The sequence below is a fragment of the Nerophis lumbriciformis genome, linkage group LG15 (genome assembly GCF_033978685.3).
Source record: "Nerophis lumbriciformis linkage group LG15, RoL_Nlum_v2.1, whole genome shotgun sequence".
NCBI classification, from domain to species: domain Eukaryota; kingdom Metazoa; phylum Chordata; class Actinopteri; order Syngnathiformes; family Syngnathidae; genus Nerophis; species Nerophis lumbriciformis.
This window is the reverse complement of record NC_084562.2, coordinates 18,314,515-18,341,521: the sequence shown is the minus strand read 5'-3', so window position 1 is coordinate 18,341,521 and position 27,007 is coordinate 18,314,515. Positions and strand designations below refer to the sequence as shown.

General features: G+C 38.8%; 1 protein-coding gene across 2 annotated transcripts in view; it reads left to right on the top strand.

The window, feature by feature from the left end:
* ankrd11 (ankyrin repeat domain 11) overlaps positions 1-27,007 on the top strand; it is a 294,007-nt gene that overhangs the window by 68,365 nt on the left and 198,635 nt on the right. The gene's annotated exons all lie outside the window — the stretch shown is intronic.

The following is a 27,007-nucleotide window of genomic DNA, read 5'->3' as shown; positions in this document are numbered from 1 at the left end:
TTACCTTCTATTTACCTTTTTTTGGCCGTCTTTTAATTTGTTTTTACCTTCGGTATTCTTTTTTTTTTTTTTTACCTTCATTTACCTTTTATCTTCTATATTCCTCCTTTTACCATGTTATTTACCTTTTTTACCTTCTATATTCCTTCGTTTACCTTTTATTTACTTTATTTTACCTTCTGTTTAACTTCTATTGAATTTATTTTAACTTCTATATTCCTCCTTTTATCTTTTATTTACCTTCTATATTCCTCATTTTGCCTTTGATTTACTGTATTTTACCTTTTATTTACTACTTTTACATTCTATATACAGTGCCCTCCAAAAGTATTGGAACAGTGAGACCAGTTCCTTTATTTTTGTTGTAGACTGAAAACATTTGGGTTAGACGTCAACAGATGAATATGAGACAAGAGATCAACATTTCAGCTTTCATTTCCAGGTATTTACATCTGGATCTGATACACAACTTAGAAGATAGCATTATTTGTATTGGAACACAACATTTTTAGGTGAGCAAAAGTATTGGAACATATAAACTTAAAATAGATTAAAGTGAATAAGACTTAATATTTAGTTGCAAATCCTTTGCTTTCAATAAGTGCATCAAGCCGGTGAGCATTTGACATCACCAAACTTTTGCATTCTTCTTTTGTGACACTTTTCCAGGCTTTCACCGCAGCCTCCTTCAGTTGTTGTTTGTTTTGGGGGTTATTTACTCCCTTCAGTCTCCTCTTCAGCAGGTACAATGCATGCTCTATTGGGTTTAATTCTGGAGACTGACTTGGCCAGTCTAAAACCTTCCACTTCTTGCCCCTGATCAACTCCTTTGCTGTAATATCTTGCTGCATGATGAAGGATCTCCCAATCAGTTTGGTTGCATCTTTCTTTAAACTAGCAGACAAAATGTTTCTGTAGACTTCTGAGTTCATTTTGCTGCTGCCATCATGTGTACATCATCAATGAAGATGACGTCCCAGAAGAAGCCATGACATGATGTTTCACAGATGAGCTTGTATGTTTGGGATCATGAGCAGATCCTTTCTTTCTCCAAAAGTTTGCCTTTCCATCACTTTGAAAGAAGTTAATCTTTGTCCCATAAAACTTTTTCCCAGAATTTTTTAGGCTCATCTCTGTACCTTTTGGCAAATTCCAGCCTGGCCTTCCTGTTCTTCTTGCTAATGAGTGGTTTGCATCTTCTGGTGTAGGCTCTGTACTTGTCTTGATGAAGTCTTCTGCCAACATTAGATTGTGAAACCTTCACTCCTGCCCTCCGGAGGTTGTTGCTGATGTCACTAACAGTTGTTCTTTATAGCTCTCACAATGTTTCTGTCATCGAGTGCTGATGTTTTCCTTGTTCTACCTGTTCCACGTCTGTTGCTTAGTACACCAGTGGTTTCTTTCTTCTTCAGGGCATTCCAAATGGTTGTGCTGGCTATGGCCAATGTTTGTGCAATGGCTCTGATTGATTGTCCATCTTCTCTCAGATTCACAATTGCTTCTTTTTCACCCATAGACAGCTCTCTGGTTTTCATGTTGCTTCCACCTCTAAATGCAGTCTGCACAGGCAAAACCTATCCTACCCAATCTGAAACTGAGCTCAGACATTCAGTGCTATTTATTGTTTGAATAATCAAATGTCATTTGGAGACACCTGGGCAACAAAACACACCTATCAGTCACATGTTCCAATACTTTTGCTCTCCTGAAAAATGGGTACCGTATTTTCCGCACCATAAGGCGCCCTGGGTTATAAGCCGCGCCTTCAATGAACGGCATATTTCAAAACTTTGTCCACCTATAAGCCGCCCCGTGTTGTAAGCCGCATCTAACTGCGCTAAAGGAATGTCAAAAAAACAGTCAAATAGGTCAGTCAAACTTTAAGAATATATTAAAACCAGCGTGATGTGGGCGCGCATGGAATCGTATATCAACATGGACGGAGCTGCGTGAAAAAAGCCACCCGGCCTCTTCGCGTAAACTTAAACTTACCTTAACCACTCGCTCATCTTTTCTTCATCCATCCCTTCGAGTTAGCTTTTATGATGACGCCGGCTGGAAAGGTCTCTTTTGGCAAGGTCTTCCTTTTGAATATCACCATGGGTGGAAGTTTCTGGCCATTAGCATGGCAAGCTAGAACCACAGTGAAGGATGACTTCTCATTCCCTGTGGTGCGAATATTCACCGTACGTGCTCCCGTTGTATCCACAGTGCGGTTCACAGGAATATCAAAAGTCAGTGGAACCTCGTCCATGTTGATAATGTTCTCTGGCCGGATCTTTTTTTCAGCTATCTTGTTTTTACAATATGCACGGAAAGTAGCCAGCTTTTCTTGAAAGTCTTTAGGCAGTTGCTGTGAAATAGTAATCCGTGTGCGGATGGAGAGATTGCGTCTTTTCATGAACCGGATCCCTGTCGCTTAGTAGGAGCCATTTTGTGGTCTTTACAGATGTAAACACACAAAGGAAATGAAACGTACGGTAATATCCGCGCGCTTTTTCTTCTTCTACGCGGGCGGGTGGTTGCTTACAGTAGAAGAAGAAGCGCTTCCTGTTCTATGGGGGCGAGTGCTTACCTTGGCGGTTGCTTGCGTAGAAGAAGAAGCACTTCCTCTTCTACGGGGAAAAAAGATGGCGGCTGTTTACCGTAGTTGCGAGACCGAACTTTATGAAAATGAATCTTAATATTAATCCATATATAAAGCGCACCGGGTTAAAAGCCGCACTGTCAGCTTTTGAGTAAATTTGTGGTTTTTAGGTGCGGCTAATAGTGCGGAAAATACGGTAGTTTCAAACAAAATGTGCTATCTTCTAAGTTGTGTATCAGATCCAGATGTAAATACCTGGAAATGAAAGCTGAAATGTTGATCTCGTGTCCCATATTCATCTTTTGATGTCAAACCCAAATGTTTTCAGTCTATAACAAAAATAAACAAATTGGACTCACTGTTCCAATACTTTTGGAGGGCACTGTACCTTCTTTACATTGTATTTATCTTCCAATACCTTCTAAAATTCCTTCCTTTACCTTTTATTTACCTTCTTTTACCAATGATTTACCTTATTTGACCTTTTAGTAACTTATTGTGCCTTCCATTTACCTTATTTTCACCTTTTATGCGGTCTGGATTTTATAAACTTTTATTAGTTACACTCAAACGATCAATCGAAGCAACACAACAAATATGAAAGCTTTTTTTAAAGCATGTTAATCAATTTAATCGATTAATCGTTTCAGCCCTAATCCCTGTAGATTTCAGGGTTCATGGTGGATGACTGAAGGATGACGGGTTTTGTTTACGGTGTTAACACAATCTTTGGCGAAGCACGTTGAATTTCCAAGAACCACCCATGAACCGTCATTTAAAACGTCACTGTGTGAACCCCCCTGTGAACCTGGAGGTTCAAGGTGAACAATTTAATGGTTTCTCAGACACTATGTGTGTACACATGTTTAGATTGTTACGTATGTAACGGGGACAGATGTTTGGCTCATGTTTTTATGTCAGCATTTAAGCTAGCTAGCGATTAGTGCACTAGCTGCTTCTCCGGGAAATGAGCAGTACCACCAGTCCTTGAGTTTTTTAATGTACCAAAATTGATCACGGTTTTACGATAAATTCAATTCGAAACGCCAATACAAACCGTCAGGAGTTTTACTATGGTTTATAAATAATACTGGTATACCAGTTCATATGTTAAACATTACATTTATGGTTGGTTGAAGCTAATGTGTGTTCAACCAGTGTTTTGTATTCAACAGATATGACAAAAAATGTTACTTCAGATACTGAGGTTGGTCTTTAGAATGACATTGTACGAGAATTCGGCCACTGTAGTTTTTTTTGTGTTCATATATTTAGGATTAGGAATATTTTACACTACAGATGTTTTTGATCACACAATTTCACACTAAAAATAACACATTTGTAAAAATAGTCAATCGGTAACATTAAAATGCTGCCATTAATCATTGTCATTGAAACATACATTAAAGGGGAACATTATCACAATTTCAGAAGGGTTAAAACCATTAAAAATCAGTTCCCAGTGGCTTATTTTATTTTTCAAAGCTTTTTTCAAAATTTTACCCATCACGCAATATCCCTAAAAAAAGCTTCAAAGTGCCCGATTTTAACCATCGTTATATACACCCGTCCATTTTCCTGTGACGTCACACAGTGATGCCAATACAAACAAACATGGCGGATAGAACAGCAAGCTATAGCGACATTAGCTCTGATTCAGACTCGGATTTCAGCGGCTTAAGCGATTCAACAGATTACGCATGTATTGAAACGGATGGTTGTAGTGTGGAGGCAGGTAGCGAAAACGAAATTGAAGAAGAAACTGAAGCTATTGAGCCATATCGGTTTGAACCGTATGCAAGCGAAACCGACACGACAGCCAGCGACACGGGAGAAAGCGAGGACGAATTCGGCGATCGCCTTCTAACCAACGATTGGTATGTGTTTGTTTGGCATTAAAGGAAACTAACAACTATGAACTAGGTTTACAGCATATGAAATACATTTGGCAACAACATGCACTTTGAGAGTGCAGACAGCCCATTTCAGGCGCGCTAAGAACATATATTTTTCCACGATTTCAGCACTCAGGTTAACCATACCTAAATAGACACAAAATACTGCATTACACAAGACTACCCGAATGTACTCGAATGATTGAAAAAAATAAATGTTTTTAAGCTAAATTATTGGTAAACACAGTTTATGTATAATAACTTACGTAAAACCGCTAGTAATGAATAACGTTTTCATCAATTAATATATTCTGTAGACATACCCTCATCCGCTCTCTTTTCCTGAAAGCTGATCTGTCCAGTTTTGGAGTTGATGTCAGCATCTGCTTTGAGTGTCGCAGGATATCCACACATTCTTGCCATCTCTGTCGTAGCATAGCTTTCGTCGGTAAAGTGTGCGGAACAAACGACTGACCATTTCGTCGGCTTTCCCCACAGCCTCGTATTTTGAACAAATTTCGTCCAATTTCTTGCCACTTTCACATCTTTGGGCCACTGTTGCAACTTGAATCCGTCCCTGTTCGTGTTGTTACACCCTCCAACAACACACCGACGAAAGTGAGAAAATGGCGGATTGCTTCCCGATGTGACGTCACGTTGTGATTGCAGTCATTGGTTTAATTAATTGGTTTAATTGGAAATGTTTCAGCTTTTGAAAATGTGAGATTTTGAAAGATTAGCAACAACGAATGAGTCAGTCTTATTGCTGAACTCAGTGAAAATGGCTTTGCCATTATTCTTATAATTGGAGTTGTATAACAAACTGTGCCCGTCTAAAGATCGTAATACATTGCATCATGATATCATTTGTTTCTAAATTACAGGGCTGCAAATTCCAAAGAAACACTTTTAATCTGATATCTCTCTGAGCGATGTTATACATATAAACGCAATTCTAATACATACTTGTGTCCAATCAGTCTCTTTTTATTTTTGTGAAAGTTTGTGACAGACTAGTATTGGATTGCTTCAATTATATAAATGTAATCATGCTAAGCAATACATTGAAAAATAAGAAATAATATCCACAACATTGCAGCAACGCAAAACAGAGAGAACCTGCAAAAATGATTTGCTTGTGTTTTATGTAATGTTGACGCTCATAACTCCAGGGGTTCGTGAATGCAACCTTGCTTGGCCTCGCCGTCATTGGTGCATAATGAGGAAGTGCTGTGTTGTTTTTTGTGGTGACTGGGTAGCACTGCAGCATTGTGAGGGCTGCTATTGGCTTGTTAAAGTGGACAATAAAGTTTAAAAGGCGAATCAGACTCTTGTCAGGACGCTACATTACTTTCAAGACTTTACTTGTAGAATACCAGCGCCGAGAGCTTGTAGCTGAGTCTGCATTCCTTTAACACCAAAATGAGACACTGATAGCTTTTTCTTTTCTCGGCTATGGCTTATGCATTTTTAATTGATTCACATAAGACTACTTTAAATTAAGATTACCAAGCATGTACAGAACACTTTGGTTCAATGTTGGTTCTAAGACAGGTAGGGATGTAACAATAAGCAGTATTAATGATAACTGCAGTAAAACTCTAGAGGTTCTGATAACAATTTAGAAAATAAACCTGCTCAGTGGCCTAGTGGTTAGAGTGTCCGCCCTGAGATCGGTAGGTTGTGTGTTCCCCGGCCGAGTCATACCAAAGACTAAAAAAATGGGACCCATTGCCTCCCTGCTTGGCACTCAGCATCAAGGGTTGTAATTGGGGGTTAAATCACTAAAAATTATTCCCGGGCGCGGCCACTGCTGCTGCTCACTGCTCCCCTCACCTCCCAGGCGGTGAACAAGGTGATGGGTCAAATGCAGAGGACACATTTCACCACACCTAGTGTGTGTGACAGTCATTGGTACTTTAACTTTAACTAGAGATGTCCGATAATGGCTTTTTTTGCCGACGTCCGATATTGTCCAACTCTTAATTACCAATTCCGATACCGATACATACAGTCGTGGAATTAACACATTATTATGCCTAATTTTGTTGTGATGCCCCGCTGGAAAAATAGGTAGCTTAAAATATTTATATTTTTGTACTTGTCTTAATCTTTTGTATGTGTTTTAGACTTTTCTCAACTTAAAAAAAAAAAAAAAAGTAGAGATGTTCGATAATGGCTTTTTTGCCGATATTCCGATATTGTCCAACTCTTAATTACAGATTCCGATATCAACCGATACCGATACATACAGTCGTGGAATGAACACATTATTATGCCTAATTTTGTTGTGATGCCCTGCTGGATGCATTAAACAATGTAACAAGGTATTCCAAAATAAATCAACTCAAGTTATGGAAAAAAATGCCAACATGGCACTGCCATATTTATTATTGAAGTCACAAAGTGCATTTTTTTTTTTTTAACATACCTCTAAACAGCGGCTTGGAATTTGGGACATGCTCTCTCTGAGAGAGCATGAGGAGGTTGAGGTGGGCGGGGTTTGGGGGGTGTATATTGTAGCGTCCTGGAAGAGTTAGTGCTGCAAGGGGTTCTGGGTATTTGTTCTGTTGTGTTTGTTGTGTTACGGTGCGGATGTTCTCCCGAAATGTGTTTGTCATTCTTGTTTGGTGTGGGTTCACAGTGTAGCGCATATTTTTTTAACAGTGTTAAAGTTGTTTATACGGCCACCCTCAGTGTGACCTGTATGGCTGTTGACCAAGTATGCTTGCATTCACTTGTGTGTGTGAAAAGCCATAGATATTATGTGATTGGGCCGACACGCAAAGGCAGTGCCTTTAAGGTTTATTGGCGCTCTGTACTTCTCCCTACGTCCGTGTACCACTCCGTACAGCTGCGTTTTAAAAAGTCATACATTTTACTTTTTGAAACCGATACCAATAATTTCTGATATTACATTTTAAAGCATTTATCGGCCGATATTATCGGACATCTCTAGTATTTGTCCATATCAGTGTTTACTAAATGTTCATGTATTTGTGGCGGCCCACCATGAAGAAGTATGGACCGCCACCAATCGATTTGAAATGAATTTTGGTTAGGTGGTGGTCGTGATTTTGCTTCTTAACACCGCTTATATGCACTTGTTTGCGAGAAAATAAGAAGGCGTAGCAGGGAGGGATCCGTGTTGCTAACTTAGCCACTTTGTCACCATATTTACAAACCCCGTTTCCATATGAGTTGGGAAATTGTGTTAGATGTAAATATAAACGGAATACAATGATTTGCAAATCATTTTCAACCCATATTCAGTTGAATATGCTACAAAGACAACATATTTGATGTTCAAACTGATAAACATTTTTTTTTTTGCAAATAATCATTAACTTTAGAATTTGATGCCAGCAACACGTGACAAAGAAGTTGGGAAAGGTGGCAATAAATACTGATAAAGTTGAAGAATCATCAAACACTTATTTGGAACATCCCACAGGTGAACAGGCAAATTGGGAACAGGTGGGTGCCATGATTGGGTATAAAAGTAGATTCCATGAAATGCTCAGTCATTCACAAACAAGGATGGGGCGAGGGTCACCACTTTGTCAACAAATGCGTGAGCAAATTGTTGAACAGTTTAAGAAAAACCTTTCTCAACCAGCTATTGCAAGGAATTTAGGGATTTCACCATCTACGGTCCGTAATATCATCAAAGGGTTCAGAGAATCTGGAGAAATCACTGCACGTAAGCAGCTAAGCCCGTGACCTTCGATCTCTCAGGCTGTACTGCATCAACAAGCGACATCAGTGTGTAAAGGATATCAGCACATGGGCTCAGGAACACTTCAGAAACCCACTGTCAGTAACTACAGTTGGTCGCTACATCTGTAAGTGCAAGTTAAAACTCTCCTATGCAAGGCCAAAACCGTTTATCAACAGCACCCAGAAACGCCGTCGGCTTCGCTGGGCCTGAGCTCATCTAAGATGGACTGATACAAAGTGGAAAAGTGTTCTGTGCTCTGACGAGTCCACATTTCAAATTGTTTTTGGAAACTGTGGACGTCGTGTCCTCCGGACCAACGAGGAAAAGAACCATCCGGATTGTTATAGGCACAAAGTTGAAAAGCCAGCATCTGTGATGGTATGGGGGTGTATTAGTGCCCAAGACATGGGTAACTTACACATCTGTGAAAGCGCCATTAATGCTGAAAGGTACATACAGGTTTTGGAGCAACATATGTTGCCATCCAAGCAACGTTACCATAGACGCCCCTGCTTATTTCAGCAAGACAATGCCAAGCCATGTGTTACATCTACGTGGCTACATAGTAAAAGAGTGCGGGTACTAGACTGGCCTGCCTATAGTCCAGACCTGTCTCCCATTGAAAATGTGTGGCACATTATGAAGCCTAAAATACCACAACGGAGACCCCCGGACTGTTGAACAACTTAAGCTGTACATCAAGCAAGAATGGGAAAGAATTCCACCTGAGAAGCTTCAAAAATGTGTCTCCTCAGTTCCCAAACGTTTACTGAGTGTTGTTAAAAGGAAAGGCCATGTAACACAGTGGTGAACATGCCCTTTCTCAACTACTTTGTCACGTGTTGCAGCCATGAAATTCTAAGTTAATTATTATTTGCAAAAAAAAAATAAAATTTGAGTTTAAACATCAAATATTTTGTCTTTGTAGTGCATTCAACTGAATATGGGTTGAAAAGGATTCGCAAATCATTGTATTCCGTTTATATTTACATCTAACACAATTTCCCAACTCATATGGAAACGGGGTTTGTAGAAAATATTCAGACCCCTTTAGATACTAAAAGTGTAACCGTTGAAGTATTTTATTCATATTTTTCCAAACAGAGCCGTGCGGACTTGACTTGGTGATCAAATAAACGAGCCGCAACCCACCACCACAACTAAGCTGCTGTGGGAAACTGCATGATGATGCAAATTAGTCAACATTTTCCATTGGTGTGCTGCTGGAGTCTACATAGGTTAACATATCGCGTTTGCCCAAATGGTGGTAATATTTGTACCTGTTGGTACATACGTGTCTGCAAGTTCAACAGCACACTTGATGAAAACCAGACAGACATCAGTGCTGCTCCTAAAGGTTGACTTTCACTTGGGTCTGATTTATTCTCTGATATGAGAGCCAGACACTGGAGTGATTGGAGATTGTTCTCTGGATTCACACTGCTGAGTCTCTACCCTCTACTTCTAAGTCCAGGTTTTTGTATTCACGGCGTGAGGATTGCAAAATGATTGTACAAAATACATGGAGTTGTCTACATTTGTTTTGCTTCTGCATTTACATGGAAATGTAATGTCACACTTGAATATCCAGAATGGAGGTGGAGTAATAATATTGGGCAGTTTCAGTTCAAAAGATGTAAGCAATACAGTTGTTTATGTGATAACTAATGAGATTACCGTATTTTCCGGACCGTAGGGCGCACCGGATTATAAGGCGCACTGCCGATGAATGGTCTATTTTTGATCTGTTTTCATATATTGGGGGCACCGGATTGTAGGGCGCATTAAAGGAGTCATACTATTATTTTTTTCTAAAAGGAAAACACTTCTTTGTGGTCTACATAACATGTAATGGTGGTTCTTTGGTCAAAATGTTGCATAAATTATGTTTTACAGATCATCTTCAAGCCGCTTTCTGACAGTCGCGTCCAGATGCGCCGTTTTGTGGGCGGTCTTATTTACGTGACTCACCTTCGACAGCGTCTTCTCCCCGTCATCTTTGTTGTAGCGGTGTAGCGTGCAAGGACGGGAGTGGAAGAAGTGTCAAAAGATGGAGCTGACTGTTTTAATGACATTCACACTTTACTTAAATCAATAACTAAGCAGCATCTCCTCATCCGGAAACAACAGCACCAGAAATGTGTACCGTGAAAAACCGTCCGACCAGAACTCTCTAATAACTAAAGTTCCTTGGGTGAATAATGTAAACTCACTACACCGGTATGTTTTAGCGCTGTCATGGCGAGTTTACTGACAGATATAAGTAAGAACTTTACACTACTTTATATTAGAAATGGCAACAACGGAGGATGAATGTCCCATAACAAGAAGATAGAGAAAAAGAAGAAGCTTATCGACTACGGTGTCGCCACGGACTACAAAGGCGGACGCACGCAATTTTTCAGGATTTATGCAGATCCCAAACACAGATCAGCAGGTACCAGAAGATAAGAAAAGTTGATTTTGCATAATATTGCGAAACTAATCGCCAGATAATATGTCTTACCTTATACACGCCATGATAATACTCGTATGTTGAAGCACATCAAGCGGTGCGGCTTCATAGCTTACCATAGTTGTACTAAAACATTTTGATAGATTTTTGAGTGCCGTGTGTAATGTTCTATATTTTCAATGGAACATATAAAATGTTGGTGTTGTTTACTTGAGTCATATTGCCATCATAGTGCTGTCTACACATATCTCTAATGTTTGACTACCATCCACTGGTCACACTTATCACTACACCATGTACCAAATAAAATTGCTTCAAGATCGGTAAGCAAAACCAGAATTATTCCGTACATTAGGCGCACCAGGTTACATGGCGCACTGTCGAGTTTTGAGGGGAAAAAAGGATTTTAGGTGCACCTTATAGTCCGGAAATTACGGTAGATAAGGACACACACATTTTTCTTTTTTTATGCATTCTAACTCGTAAGTAAACGTTAAAAGTCAGCTGACAACGGAAGTAAGTAGTTGCTCTAAAAACATCCCAAAACGTCAACGTTTTATGTACATGTTGCAATGATGTTTAAATATAATGTAGTAACAGACACATTCCTAATAACATGCAATTTTTACGGATTTTGGTCATTTTAAGCGTACCGCGGCATATTAATTTCACAGACTCATCACAAAGTTCACTTTTCCCTTTGAAGAACAACAAATACGACTAAGTATAGCAAACTTTGTGAGAAACAACAAAGACTACTTTGAGACAGATTTTGATCCAGAACCTTATATTTTTTAGCCTGAACATAAAGAGGATGATCTACAAGTTTTCAAAGCTGTGTGCTAAATATATCCAGCTTTAGTGAAACACTCAGCATCATGTAGCAGTATTGCTAAGTGCTTAACAAGATACACAAACTATGAACATAATAAAACAATCACTTACTGGCGCAGTGGCAGAGTGGCCGTGCGCAACCCGAGGGTCCCTGGTTCAATCCCCACCTAGTACCAACCTCGTCATGTCCGTTGTGTCCTGAGCAAGACACTTCACCCTTGCTCCTGATGGGTGCTGGTAGCTGCCTTGCATGGCAGCTCCCTCCATCAGTGTGTGAATGTGTGTGTGAATGGGTAAATGTGGAAGTAGTGTCAAAGCGCTTTGAGTACCTTGAAGGTAGAAAAGCGCTATACAAGTACAACCCATTTATCATTATCATTTACTGTACAATGTCTGCTCTCACTAGGATGCAGACTGATGAGATGTTTATATCTTCCAGTTTAGATGAATAATTCATCATAATCCTCATTTAAAAAAGGTGGACATAAACAAGCTTTTTTTCGTGTCTTTCTCGCCATCTCCGAGTCTAAGTTGGATGTTAGAGTTGCCCAACATCTCGGTTTATGACTAATCCAGGTAAGAGGCATGATTTATAATCTAAAATTAACTGTTACCAACGCAGAAGCGATGTAGCAGCTCACTGACTCAATATGTCAATATAGCAGCGTAAACTAGTTAGCGCTTGGTGATCACGGAGCAGCTAAAAATAGTTTGTCTGCGTTAGCTTTAAAAAACAATATCGCTTATTGGTGGTTAATATTTAGGTCACAAGATGAAAATGGAGTATTGTTGGCGTTTTTTTAAAGACTGCTTAATAGGCGGAATAGTGCATTGTTAGCCACCTAGCACTTACCATATTTTATAATGCATAAAAAAGAACAATATCTGTTCTTGTCTTGCATAAAGATGGTGAATGATAGGCAAAACATTTTTTTTTAAAGCGCATTTTCCTTTAAAGCATTTGCCATTAACTGTAGAAAGTATTTTTATGAATTAGCTTTATATAATATAATTGACACATTTGCATAATGTATATTTGTTACATCAACTTTTGCTTAACTTGCTATTATATCATTTTGTCTATGTCCCTTTTATTTATTGGTCATTCTAGCAACATTTCAAGTTATGTTTACACATACTTTATACACGTCCTCATTAATCTCATGTTTAAAAATCATGGTGGACTTACCGCTGGGGAAACCACAACAGGTTCCACTCCAGTAAAAACCCAAATACTCGTCTATCATCCTCCTCGCCATGTAGGCCATCCTCGTGAGGTCTGGCCTTAATCCTGTCCTGTGCACCCACCTGCTGCTCTTGACTGTAGTGTTGTTTTTGGACTTCATTCTCACATGCCTGTTAGATAATACCCTGTGGCAGAAATGCCAACCATATATTTTCTCTTTTCATTACCATGGGGAATTTCAGAATATTGTACTGCAATATTCTAATCCACAGAAAGGCAATCTACTTGTGGTGGCATGGGCAATGGGGTGATAAGATGGCGACATTATATTATTTGCACAATTGGCTATGATGCATGCATTTTTTTAATGGGCTACAAAAATGTTACACATACATTTAAAGACAAATATTATGTTATTATTAGTTATTAGTATTAACATATATTTTTCTTGTCATGTAAGATACTTTTTCTGTATTTTTGAATGTTTGCTATAATTTCACAAGCCACACTTGCATGTATTGCTATACCCGAATTTGGGATTTTTTGTTTGGCAGACAGTTAAAAAGGCCTTCAAATTACAGAAGGGAAAAAACTTCCAACCCGAGTTTGTTTTTTAACTAAAAAAATATGGACAGTTAAGATGTAGAGGCCATTTTTCTTTACATTTTTAATTTTATTTAAAAATAATTTTTGGAATCGTTTTTTTGTGTTTTTTTTTAATCGTTACAAATAAGAATCGCGATTCATTCGAAAATCTTTATTTTTGACAGCCATTTTTCTTTGCATTTTTAATTTTTTGAAAAATATTTTTTGTAATCGATTTTTTTTTTTTTTTTTTTTAATCATTAGAAATAGGAATCGCGATTCATTTAAAAATCAATATTTTTTACACCCCTATTATCTAGTGTGTGTGTGCGTGTGCGTGTGTGTATGTATATATATGTGTATATATATGTATATATATATGTGTGTGTGTATATATATATATATGTATATATATATGTATATATGTATGTATGTATATGTATATATATATATATATATATATATGTGTGTGTATATATATATATATATATATATATATATATATATATATATGTGTGTGTATATATATATATATATATATATATATATATATATATATATGCCAAAATGTTTAAAAAAAATGTGTGTTGTTGTACTGTGCAGGTTTGAAATAAATAATTCATTCATTCATTCATTCATTCATTCATATATATATATATATATATATATATATATATATATATATATATATATATATATATATATATATATATATACACAGGCTTGTAGGGATGATATAGCCTTTGTGTTTTTTCCTGACCTAAAGTGTGTGTGTGTGTGTGTGTGTGTGTGTGTATATGTATTAGGGCTGCAACTAATTTGATAATCGATTAATCTGTCGATTATTACTTCGATTAATCGATTAATAATTGGATAAAAGAGATCAACTACATTTCTATCCTTTCCAGTATTTTATTGGGAAAAAAACAGCATACTGACACCATACTTATTTTGATTATTGTTTCTCAGCTGTTTGTATATGTTGCAGTTTATAAATAAAGGTTTATTAAAAAAAAGAAAAAAAAAAGTAGCCTCTGCGCATAGCATAGAGCCAACGAATCGATGACTAAATTAATCGCCAACTATTTTTATAATCGATTTTAAGCGATTTTTGTTGTTGCAGACTTAATAAATAAATATATATATATATATATATATATATATATATATATATATATATATATATATATATATATATATATATATATATATATATATATATAATTACCATTTTAAGAAGTGTTTTTAAATGTAGCTGCGTTGTATCGCAATATCACAGTATCGCAATACTGTATTGTATCTTTACTCGTATCGTGATACATATCGTATTGTAAAGTCCATTCTGATACCCAGCCCGAGCAACTATACAGGATGAAGGTTGTCGCTAGCTCAATGCTAACATACAATGGATGATCCCATTGGCCAGCTAATAGAAGTTAGCATCACAGCCGTTTTAAACTTTTAACAAATTAAATTTTAAGGGATTAATATTGCCAAAACAATTTACAGGCAAATACATTAACCAAACTCTGCTAATACCAAGGCATTTTTACACACAAAATATTTTAGTTTATGCTGTAAATGCTTTGTGTTTTTGATGGATTTTAACAAAACTACTTTTTTGGTCCAAGGTGCATTTATAAATCAGATTGAGGGAACAGTTGTGCGCTCAAATGTATAAGGGAGTCCTACGCTCACTGGAATGTTACCAGTTTAGCTCAACACTGAGACTCTGTTGAATATCCTCCCATGTCCCGCCTCCTAAATCCTGATAAACCTTTGTCCTCATAGTTGGCCGGGACCAGGGGGAAGGGAGACTATCCAGGAAGGTTAGAAACATGAGCAGAGCTGGTGTGCTGGCCTGTTAGGGCTGGTATGTCTTAGGCTGGATTAGAGGGGACTGGCTGTGTCTTTTTGGGAGCTTGTTTCATGACAACAGCTTTTTTGTAAGTGTCAAAAATAATAACAAGCAAAGTGTACTTTTCTTGTGACCAGTAAAGGCACGTTATTCCTGGGCATTAAAGGCCTACTGAAATGCGATTTTCTTATTTAAACGAGGATAGCGAGGATAGCAGGTCCATTCTATGTGTCATACTTGATCATTTCGCGATATTGCCATATTTTTGCTGAAAGGATTTAGTAGAGAACATCGACGATAAAGTTCACAACTTTTGGTCGCTGAAAAAAAAGCCTTGCCTGTACCGGAAGTAGCAGACGAGTAGCGTGACGTCACAGGTTGTGGAGCTCCTCACATCTGCACGTTGTTTTCAATCATGGCCATCAGCAGCGAGAGCGATCCGGACCGAGAAAGCGACGATTTCCCCATTAATTTGAGCGAGGATGAAAGATTCGTGGATGAGGAAATTGAGAGTGAAGGACTAGAGGGCAGTGGGAGCGATTCAGATAGGGAAGATGCTGTGAGAGGCGGGTGGGACCTGATATTCAGCTGGGAATGACTAAAACAGTAAATAAACACAAGACATTAGAGATGCGCGGTTTGCGGGCACAACCGCGGAGTCCGCGGATTATCCGCGGATCGGGCGGATGAAATTAAAAAAAAATTAGATTTTATCCGCGGGTCGGGTCGGGCGGTTGAAATAAAAAAAAATTAGATTTTAAATAGATTCAGGCGGGTGGCAGTTAAACCAATTCGGAAATATATATACATAGTTAAATGTTGTTACCCACATACGAAAAACGAGCAGGCACCTGCTGCATATGCCACAACAGAAGAAAAAAAAGAAAAAGAGATGGACACTTTTACGGAGCGGAGAAGGGACGCCTCGCCGGGGTCCGGGACCGAGGCCCCTTCCCCCGAGAGGGCCCCACCGGGAGCCGTAGCTGAGGCGATCCGCGAGAAGGGCCCGACGCACGTCCAGGGTCACCACCGCGCCCACCGCACCGACACCCCGCCTCATCCGCCTTCGCCGCGGCCGGCGTCACGCGCAGCAGGTAAGCAGCTTACCTGCCCGCCACCCCCGTGGCCGGGGGCTCGTAACGGGGGTCACTCTGCCCGCGCAGCTTACCTGCCCGCCACCCCTATTGCCGGGGGCGCGTAACAGGGGTCACTCCGCGCGCAGTGCGCTCACGAAAGGGGTGGGGCTCACCCTGGTTGATATAGACAGCAGGACGGTGGCCATGGAAGTCGGTACCCGCTAAGGAGTGTGTAACAACCCACCTGCCGAATCAACTAGCCCTGAAAATGGATGGCGCTGGAGCGTCGGGCCCATACCCGGCCGTCGCCGGCAGCGAGACGCGCTTGGAGGTGCGCTCAGCGCGGCTCCCATATGATTGCGCACTGGTGTGCGTCTGGGTCGTGACAGAGTGGCACGCGAATGTCTGTGCTGCATTGGATCAGTCTCCTTTCTTTAACAGGCAAAAGCTTTATAACCTCACTAATGCCTTGCATCGTCTATATTAGATATATAACAACGGGCGGGTGCGGTTCTGATCAAATGTTACATCGGGTGGATGGCGGATGGTTGACGACTTTCTGATGCGGTTGCGGATGAAATAATTGCCTATCCGCGCATCTCTACAAGACATATATATACTCTATTAGCCACAACACAACCAGGCTTATATTTAATATGCCACAAATTAATCCCGCATAACAAACACCTCCCCCCTCCCGTCCATATAACCCGCCAATACAACTCAAACACCTGCACAACACACTCAATCCCACCTCCCCAAAGTTCATACAGCACATATATTTCCCCAAAGTTACGTACGTGACATGCACATAGCGGCACACACGTACGGGCAAGCGATCAAATGTTTGGAAGCCGCAGCTGCATGCGTACTCACGGTACCGCGTCTGCGTATCCAACTCTAAGCTCAAAGTCCTCCTGGTAAGAGTCCCTGTTGTCCCAGTTCTCCACAGGCCAATGGGAAAGCTTGACTGTCATTTTTCGGGAATGTAAACAATGAAACACCGGCTGTGTTATCCGGTACAACACACAGGGGGTGCATTCTACGGCGGGGGTGCGTTATCCGGCACAACACCTGCCGCAATACACCGCTTCCCATCTACACCTTTCTTCTTTGCTGTCTCCATTGTTCATTGAACAAATTGTGTCCAAAATACTGTGGAATTTTGCGATGAAAACAGACGACTTAATAGCTGGCCACCATGCTGTCCCAAAATGTCCTCTACATTCCATGACGTCACGCGCAGGCGTCATCATACCGAGACGTTTTCAGCAGGATATTTCGCGCGTAATTTAAAATTGCACTTTAGTAAGCTAACCCGGCCGTATTGGCATGTGTTGCAATGTTAAGATTTCATCATTGATATAGAAACTATCAGACTGCGTGGTCGGTAGTAGTGGGTTTCAGTAGGCCATTAAAGACAACAAAAACGTGTGTAAAATCACAATATGCAAATTTATGCGGGTGTTTTCGCAGCTCCAGGTGACTAGGGATGGTTTAAAAAAGTTTTTTTTTAAGGTTGTACTGTACGTAGGGATGACAATGTTTGTTTTAATGTCGTTTTTGTGTAAACATGCTCTTACACTGCAAGTTTAAGAGCCCATTTACAATTTAGTGCCTGTATTTGTTAATGTTTAACAATCCTCTCTACATCTTTCAACTGGCCCATATCCAATATCACACCCAGAATGGAAGTAAACATTTAGTAGATGTAGGTCTTGGCGGATATTCGATTAGTCCAGGGGTCGGCAACCCAACATGTTTAAAAAAAACATATTGGACCGCAAATACAAAAAAAAATCTGTTCGGAGCCGCAAAACTTGTAACGCCTTATATAAGTGTTATAATAAATACAACACATGATGTAAGTGTCTATATTAGCTATATTAGCCTACTATCAAAATGACTTTAAAAGTCTTAAGTGTTATAATGAAGGCAACACATGATGTAAGTGTCTATATTAGCTATATTAGCCTACTATCAAAATGACTTTAAAAGTCTTATATAAGTGTTATAATGAAGACAACACATGATGTAAGTGTCTATATTAGCATATTAGCCTAATATCAAAATGACTTTAAAAGTCTTATATAAGTGTAATAATGAAGGCAACACATGATGCAAGTGTCTATATTAGCTATATTAGCCTACTATCAAAATGACTTTAAAAGTCTTATATAAGTGTTATAATGAAGACAACACATCATGTAAGTGTCTATATTAGCCATATTAGCCTACTATCAAAATGACTTTAAAAGTCTTATATAAGTGTTATAATGAAGACAACACATGACATAAGTGTCTATATTAGCATATTAGCCTACTATCAAAATTACTTTAAAAGTCTTATATACGTGTTATAATGAAGACAACACATGATGTGTCTATATTAGCTATATTAGCCTACTATAAAAATTACTTTAAAAGTCTTATATAAGTGTAATAAAGAAGGCAACACATGTTGTAAGTGTCTATATTAGCTATATTAGCCTACTATCAAAATGACTTTAAAAGTCTTATATAAGTGTTATAATGAAGGCAACACATGATGTAAGTGTCTATATTAGCTATATTAGCCTACTATCAAAATGACTTTAAAAGTCTTATATAAGTGTTATAATGAAGACAACACATGATGTAAGTGTCTATATTAGCATATTAGCCTAATATCAAAATGACTTTAAAAGTCTTATATAAGTGTAATAATGAAGGCAACACATGATGTAAGTGTCTATATTAGCTATATTAGCCTACTATCAAAATGACTTTAAAAGTCTTATATAAGTGTTATAATGAAGACAACACATCATGTAAGTGTCTATATTAGCCATATTAGCCTACTATCAAAATGACTTTAAAAGTCTTATATAAGTGTTATAATGAAGACAACACATGACATAAGTGTCTATATTAGCATATTAGCCTACTATCAAAATGACTTTAAAAGTCTTATATACGTGTTATAATGAAGACAACACATGATGTGTCTATATTAGCTATATTAGCCTACTATCAAAATTACTTTAAAAGTCTTATATAAGTGTAATAAAGAAGGCAACACATGATGTAAGTGTCTATATTAGCTATATTAGCCTACTATCAAAATGACTTTAAAAGTCTTATATAAGTGTTATAATGAAGGCAACACATGATGTAAGTGTCTATATTAGCTATATTAGCCTACTATCAAAATGACTTTAAAAGTCTTATATAAGTGTTATAATGAAGGCAACACATGATGTAAGTGTCTATACTCGCTATATTAGCCTACTATCAAAATGACTTTAAAAGTCTTATATAAGTGTTATAATGAAGGCAACACATGATGTAAGTGTCTATACTCGCTATATTAGCCTACTATCAAAATGACTGTGTCGCAGGCTGATGCAAATCTTTGTTGACAGAAACGTAATATTTATTCTACACATTTTTACAACATTATAAAAATATCAGTAAAACGGAGGCTTCTCAGAGGGTGAGATAATTCCTGGAAATGACTGACTTAGAATGTGTGTGTCCAAGTTAAAGGAAATGACAGGTTGTTTCTTCTAATTTAATATTTGCAAACTGGGTAACGTTTGCTGTGGTCTGGAACAAGATCAAGATCAAGATGCTTTATTATTGTCCATTCTTTAACATGTGCAAGACACATAAGAACTGAAATTACATTTTCGGCACAGTCCCACTAAGAGCAGACATACGTTACAGGGAGGACAAGACGGGACCGCCAACGGACCCAGCCACTTACGGCGCTCCTTAAAAAAGGTGGGAAATAGTGACATTGGGAAAGGGGGAAGAGTAAAAAAAAAAAGTATCAGTCGAAGGTTGGACTCTCGGGAGGGGTCCAGACTGAGTCCAAGGAAAAAACCTCACATAGCATAGCACACATAAACATGATACATGTAATCACAACAACTCGCAACAGAGGGAGGGGGGGGATTTGGGGCCCTGGAGGCCGGCTGCCGCTATAAGGCGCTACTCAGCCGTCCACAACCCCGAAGAGGAATTAAGCAGTGGTGAAGGCGTTGATTGGGGGAGGAAATGCAGCCAATATTACATACAGATAATGTGTCATGAGACATGCAAATATAAATTAAATACACAGAGGACATAAGTAAAGAAAATTTAAATAGCTCAAACATACCTACAAACGAGGCATTATGATGCAATATGTACACAAAGCGAGCCTAAATAGCATGTTAGCATCGATTAGCTTGCAGTCATGGATTGACCAAATATGCCTGATAAGCACTCCAGCAAATCAATAAAATCAACAAAGCTCACCTTTGGGCATTCACTCACAGCATAAAAAGTTTGGTGGACAAAATGAGACAAAGAAGGAGTGGCTTAAAACATGTCTTTCTGTGGCAGCATTGGATACGTTTGTACATGTAAACAAACCAGGATAAGTTCAAGGATCGCTGAAATTAGTAGGACAAAACGGTGCTTGCCAAATACTCTCATCAGTGGAGCATGTGTAACATAAACAATGGGATTTCTAACAGTGAGGAAGGTTTGTGTCATGTTTGTTCTCCTACAGAAAATATATTAACAAAAAATAGAATTTTTTCTTCATCTTTTTCCATTTTCACACATCTCTGAAAGAGGTCCAGGGAGCCACTAGGGCAGCGCTAAAGAGGTTTGCTGTATGGGCGATCTCGCCTCATTGGAGCTATTTTGTATTGTTATGGGTTTTATTGTGACGTCATAATTCCTCATTTAGCCTGTGGTGCACCTCCTCTAAATAACTTGTTTTAACAGAGTTCTGTATGTTTAATACTGTGGCAGCCTGTCAGTTATGTGTGGTGTTGGAGCTCATGTCCCACTTTTTCTGTGGCCATAAATGTGTCAGTGGTTCAGCCCGGTGTGTTTGTGTGCGGGAGGAGTGAGAGGAAGGTTGAGTGTGGCGGTGATTTTTTTTTAATATGTTTTTGTGGCTTTGGCGTGGTTAATACGGCCAACAGGAGCCGGTTTTGCAATAATAATAGTCTATCCATACGTCTGACCAATGTTCAGGTCCTACTAGGGATGGGCAATATGGTCTAAAATCTCCTGCAATAACAATATATATCCCAACGTATTTGGTATTGAGAAATGATAATAGAACCATTTTAAATTGGGTTACAAAATGTCCTAATTTGGCTGCTGACATATTATTATTTTCTCATAAGTATTATTAATCAACTTGGTAATTGATATACATTGGCTCACATGTATAATAGCAATGTTAATGTAACTGAGAGTGTGCAACTGACCCCAATAAGGGTCCATTACTATTAACTATCTGTCATTTAGCTGGGGACACCCAGCTATTTAGTTTGCCTTTTCTTTGTGGTATCTGAGCCGAGAATGTCTGGTGGCTTGTGCAGCCCTTTGATAGACACGTGATTTAGGGTAGGGATGTCCCGATCCGATATTTGGATCGGATCGGCCGCCGATATTTGCAAAAAAATGCGTATCGGCAAGGCATGGGAAAATGCCGATCCAGATCCAGTTTAAAAAAACAACTCCAGTCCGTGTTTTCCAACGCACCGATTTAAATAATACATTCCACTTTTCTGCTGCTCCCTAATTTCCGTTCCGCATTTTCCAGCACACCTTCAACACATCCACAGGTCTGTGGATTCTCACGCAGTTGCTTTTAGCTGCTGGCATTACACGACACTCTTTCCTGTGTCTCCCTCTCACAGACAGCAAGCACACCTTCTTACACACGTCACATACTGACACGTCATACGTCACATACGTATACCTCCTCCTCGAGCAGAGAGGTAGCAGCATGGCTAACGTTAGCTGTGATGCTAACGCAGCCGTGCGAGCAACCTTCCTTCGAAGGTGCGCGCCTGTGCAATTGCGCATTGCTCAAGCGTCCTCTGCGCACGGCAAATCTATGCCACGCACAAAATCAAAAAAAAAAAAGAAGCGCATAACAATTTTCGACACACGGACACGACAGAGAAAACAGTTTACGTCATCATTGTTCAAATATTGTAACGTCTGTTGAGACGCTTATCTCCATTCGGTGCCACACGTCCACACCATCAAAATGCCGAGGCAAACATTTCCACATCAACACCGTATGAAAAAAATTGTAATTTTTTTAGCTGTGAGTTCCTTCTCTGCATGAAAGTTTAAAAGTAGCATATATTAATGCAGTATGAAGAAGAATGTTTTAATGTACACACATAGAATCATCATACTGCTGTGATTATATGCATCAAGTGTTCATTCAAGGCTAAGGCAAAATATCGAGATATATATTGTGTATCGCGATATGGCCTTAAAATATCGCAATATTAAAAAAAGGCCATATCGCCCAGCCCTAGTTCAATGATGCCATTTCTGTTTGTCATGTATAATTTTGTCTATTTTGTGTTTATCCTTGAATAAACAGGTCAGTTTCTTGGTACCAACCATTGTGTATTATTCAAACTCCCCTAATTCAGCTGGCTAGTTGTTATCAAGAGTACTAAAACCCTATTCAACATGTTTCTGACAACTAAGTAGGCTAAATAACTTTAATACATGCTCAGATAGGTCAGTATCGGTATCGGATCGGAAGTGCAAAAACAATATCGGTAATGGATCGGAAGTGCAAAAACCTGGATCGGGACATCCCTAATTTAGGGCTACCGTATTTTTCGGACTATAAGTCGCAGTTTTTTTCATAGTTTGGCCGGGGGTGCGACTTATACTCAGGAGCGACATATGTGTGTGTATTAATGTAAACACATTACCGTAAAATATCACATAATATTATTTAGCTCATTCACATAAGAGAGTAGAGCAGTGGTTCTTAACCTTGTTGGAGGTACCGAACCCCACCAGTTTCATATGCGCATTCACCGAACCCTTCTTTAGTGAAAAAAAAAACTATATATATTTTTTTCAAATTAAAGATAAAGTTATATGTTTTTTTTACTGGTGCACAAAATGAACCGTGCATGAACATCACCTTGTTCAAAGAACAAAACCAACACAGTGCATGAACTCACGACAAATTACACACCTGCAAATCAGATGGCAAATTAGAGGGAACATTGTTTGGGGGTATCCATAATACGCCGATAGGGATACGTTTTTATTTGCACGATGAGTCGGGTGTGTCTTGACCGCCGCCGAACCCCTGAGGCCGACTCACCGAACCCCTAGGGTTCGATCGAACCCAGGTTAAGAACCACTGGACTAGACGTATAAGATTTCATGGGATTTAGCGATTAGGAGTGACAGATTGTTTGGTAAACGTATAGCATGTTCTATATGTTATTTGAATGACTCTTACCATAATATGTTACGTTAACATGCCAGGCACGTTCTCAGTTGGTTATTTATGCCTCATATAACGTACACTTATTCAGCCTGTTGTTCACTGTTCTTTATTTATTTTAAATTGCCTTTCAAATGTCTATTCTTGGTGTTGGCTTTTATTAAATAAATTTCCGCAAAAAATGCGACTTATACTCCAGTGCGACTTATATATGTTTTTTTCCCTTCTTTATTATGCATTTTCGGCCGGTGCGACTTATACTCCGGAGCGACGTATACTCCGAAAAATATGGTATATAGGTAAACTTTTATTGATTGATTGATTGATTTGCAATGTTACTCATTTTCTCTACTTACAGTACAACAACATCCTCTATCTATATGTTGAAAAGAACCCAACCCCTGTGTGTAGTTTGGGAAGAGTTGGTAATGGTTATGTGCAGTAAAACCTTTCATAAACTCAATTCACCTTAATGTGTGTTCCTAAATTTGTGTTGGACGTCTTAGATGAAGAGAGCAGTTATGATTTTGGTTTAAAGAGTAAAGACTTAGACTTCCTTTTATTGTCATTCAAATTTGAACTTTACAGTACAGATAAGAACGAAATTTCGTTGTGTTAGCTCATGGGAGTGCAGGATAAAAAAATCAATAAGGTGCAGATATAAATAAATAGATTACTGTACAGATAAATATATTGCACTTTTGCATATGCATCCAGGTTTATGGATGTATGTTATATTGTCTTTATATTCCAGCGAGTTAATCCTTTTTTGGGGGTAATTGAGGGGACTATTATGATGCGTTCAAGAGTCTTACGGCCTGAGGGAAGAAGCTGTTACAGAACCTAAAGGTTCTGCTACGGAGGCTGCGGAACCTCTTTCTAGAGTCCAGCAGTGAAAACAGTCCTTGGTGGGGGTCAACTACAAACTAATGTTTTGGGCATTGTTCTCTCTAAATGCATACATTTGTCTAAATATGGCTAAGGACACGCATAATTGTGGGTCGTCTTCATCACTGAAGGAACAATCTAATCTGCGGGAGAGAATTAAACTGCCATTTTCATGGTTTCTTTATTTTTTAGTGTCAGCTTGAAGCGTCCCTCTGTCTCTGACTCTCTTGTTATGTGACATGAGAGCGTGACTATTATGATTTTGCTTCCTATTTTTTTTATCTTGCCTCCGATTGGCCAGTCCGTAATGTTACGCCCTAACCTTAGCCAATTGTGACTCATCATACAAACACCAACCAATCATCATTGATTTTCTCTGTATGTATGGATGTTTTCATTTATCCAGGTCATTGTATTTTCCCCATATTTTTGGCCTGGATTCGCAGTCCATTTTCTCTCTTTGTATCTTGTAGCTTTGATGTAAGCCACCTCGCTACATGGGTGTAAAAGTAGCTAAGCTACAGGAAAAGCTACTTAGTAAAAAAGTAGCCAAGCTACTAGAAAATGTAGTTAAGCTACGTAGCTTAGCTACATGTAGCTTTGTTACTGCCCATCACTGGAAACTAAGATATTATTTATCTCATTATGTGAATCATAACTGACATAACTATTTATGTTAAGACTTGTTGATTCAGAATGAATTGATGTAAATTACCGTATTTTTCCGACCATAGGGTACACCCTTTTTCATACAAAATGCGCACCGGATTATAAGGCGCATTTAAGGGGTCATATTATGATTTTTTTCCTAAATTTAAAACACTATCTTGTGGTCCACAAAACATGTAATGGTGGTTCTTTGGTGTAAGTGTTGCATAGATTATGTTTTAAAGATCATTTTCAAGTAGCTTCTGGATGCGCCATTTTGTGCGCGGTCTTATTTACGTGGCTCACCTTCGACAGCGTCTTCTTCCCGTCATCTTTGTTGTAGCGGTGTAGCGTGCAAGGACGGGAGTGGAAGAAATGTCAAAAGATGGAGCTAACTGTTTTAATGACATTCAGACTTTACTTCAATCAACAACGAGCAGCAATATCTCCTCATCCGTGGCTCAATAATGCAACAACAACGCCGGAAATGTGTGACATGTGAAAAACCATCCAACCGGAACCCTCTAATAACTAAAGTTCCTTGAGTCAATTATGTAAACCCACTACAGTTTTTAGCGCTTTGATAGCTAGTCTACTGACAGATATAAGCAATACCTTTACACTACTTTATATTAAAAATGGCAACAGCAGAAGATGAATGCCACATAAGAAGGTAGAGAAAAAGAAGAAGCTTATTGACTACGGACTACAATTGCGGTTGTGCGCACATTTTCAGGACTTATGCAGATCCCAAATACACATCAGCAGGTACCAGATGGTAGGAAACGTTAGTTTTGCATAATATTGTGAAACAAAACGCCAGGTAATATGTCTGGTAATAGGTGCCATTTTTCGGTCCTTATACACACACCATAATAATACTTGTATGTTTAATGCGGCGACAATCCATCAAGCGATGCGGCTTCATAGCTTACCGAAGTTGTACTAAAAACATTTTGAAAAATATTTGAGCGCAGTGTGTAATATTCTATATTCTCAATGGAATATTTAAAGTTTTGGTGTTGTTTACTTGAGTCATATTGCAGCCTACACGTATCTCTTATGTATGACTGCAAGGGGTGTAACGGTACACAAAAATTTCGGTTCGGTACGTACCTCGGTTTAGAGGTCACGGTTCGGTTAATTTTCGGCACAGTAAGAAAACAACAAAATATACATTTTTGGGTTATTTACCAAATTTGCAAAATCTTCCACCAAAAATATTTTTCTTAGTGGAATATTTGATGTGAAGTAACCTTGGATAGGTCAATAATTCATAATAACATTGATTTTGATTCAATATTATGTTTTGAGCAATGACAGTTTGAAAGAAAAATAAACCAGCTTTGTTTTATTAGTCAACATTGCAACTTTTTCTAAATTACATTTAACCTTTTAAGCTTTTTTATTTCACTTTTGTTATGTTTTTGTTTATTTTAATAGTATTTTTAGAATGTGCCGTGGGCCTTTAAAACATTAGCTGTGGGCCGCAAATGGCCTCCGGGGCACACTTTTGACACCCCTGCTATAGATAATAAAAAATTTCATCTAATAAATCTATGGATAAAAAGCAGAGCCTGGCGACGCATGCGCGTTTATCATAACTCTCTCTCTCTCTCTCTGTCTCTGCCCCTCCCTCACCAATGCTGCTGCGCGCACAATTTGTTTTGTTTTCAACCCCTTCTTAGCCCTGAACGTACATTGAAAATACACGCAACCCTAACTCAAAATGCCGGACATTTGAGGCATTTAAGAAACTCCGCCCTGACAGCTCTGCAAAAGAGGGCATGTCCGGTGAAAAGAGGACGTATGGTCAGTCTATCGTAGCCCGTTAGCTGTTAGCATGCCCGGTGTTGTGCCTCGGTGTGCATTGTTTACACAACGTGCGTTACGCTACTTTATATGTCCGTGTGGAAACTCGTTCGGTACACCCCGTACCGAAACGGTTCAATTCAAATACACGTACCGTACACCCCTAAAGACTGCCATCTACTGGTCACACTTATC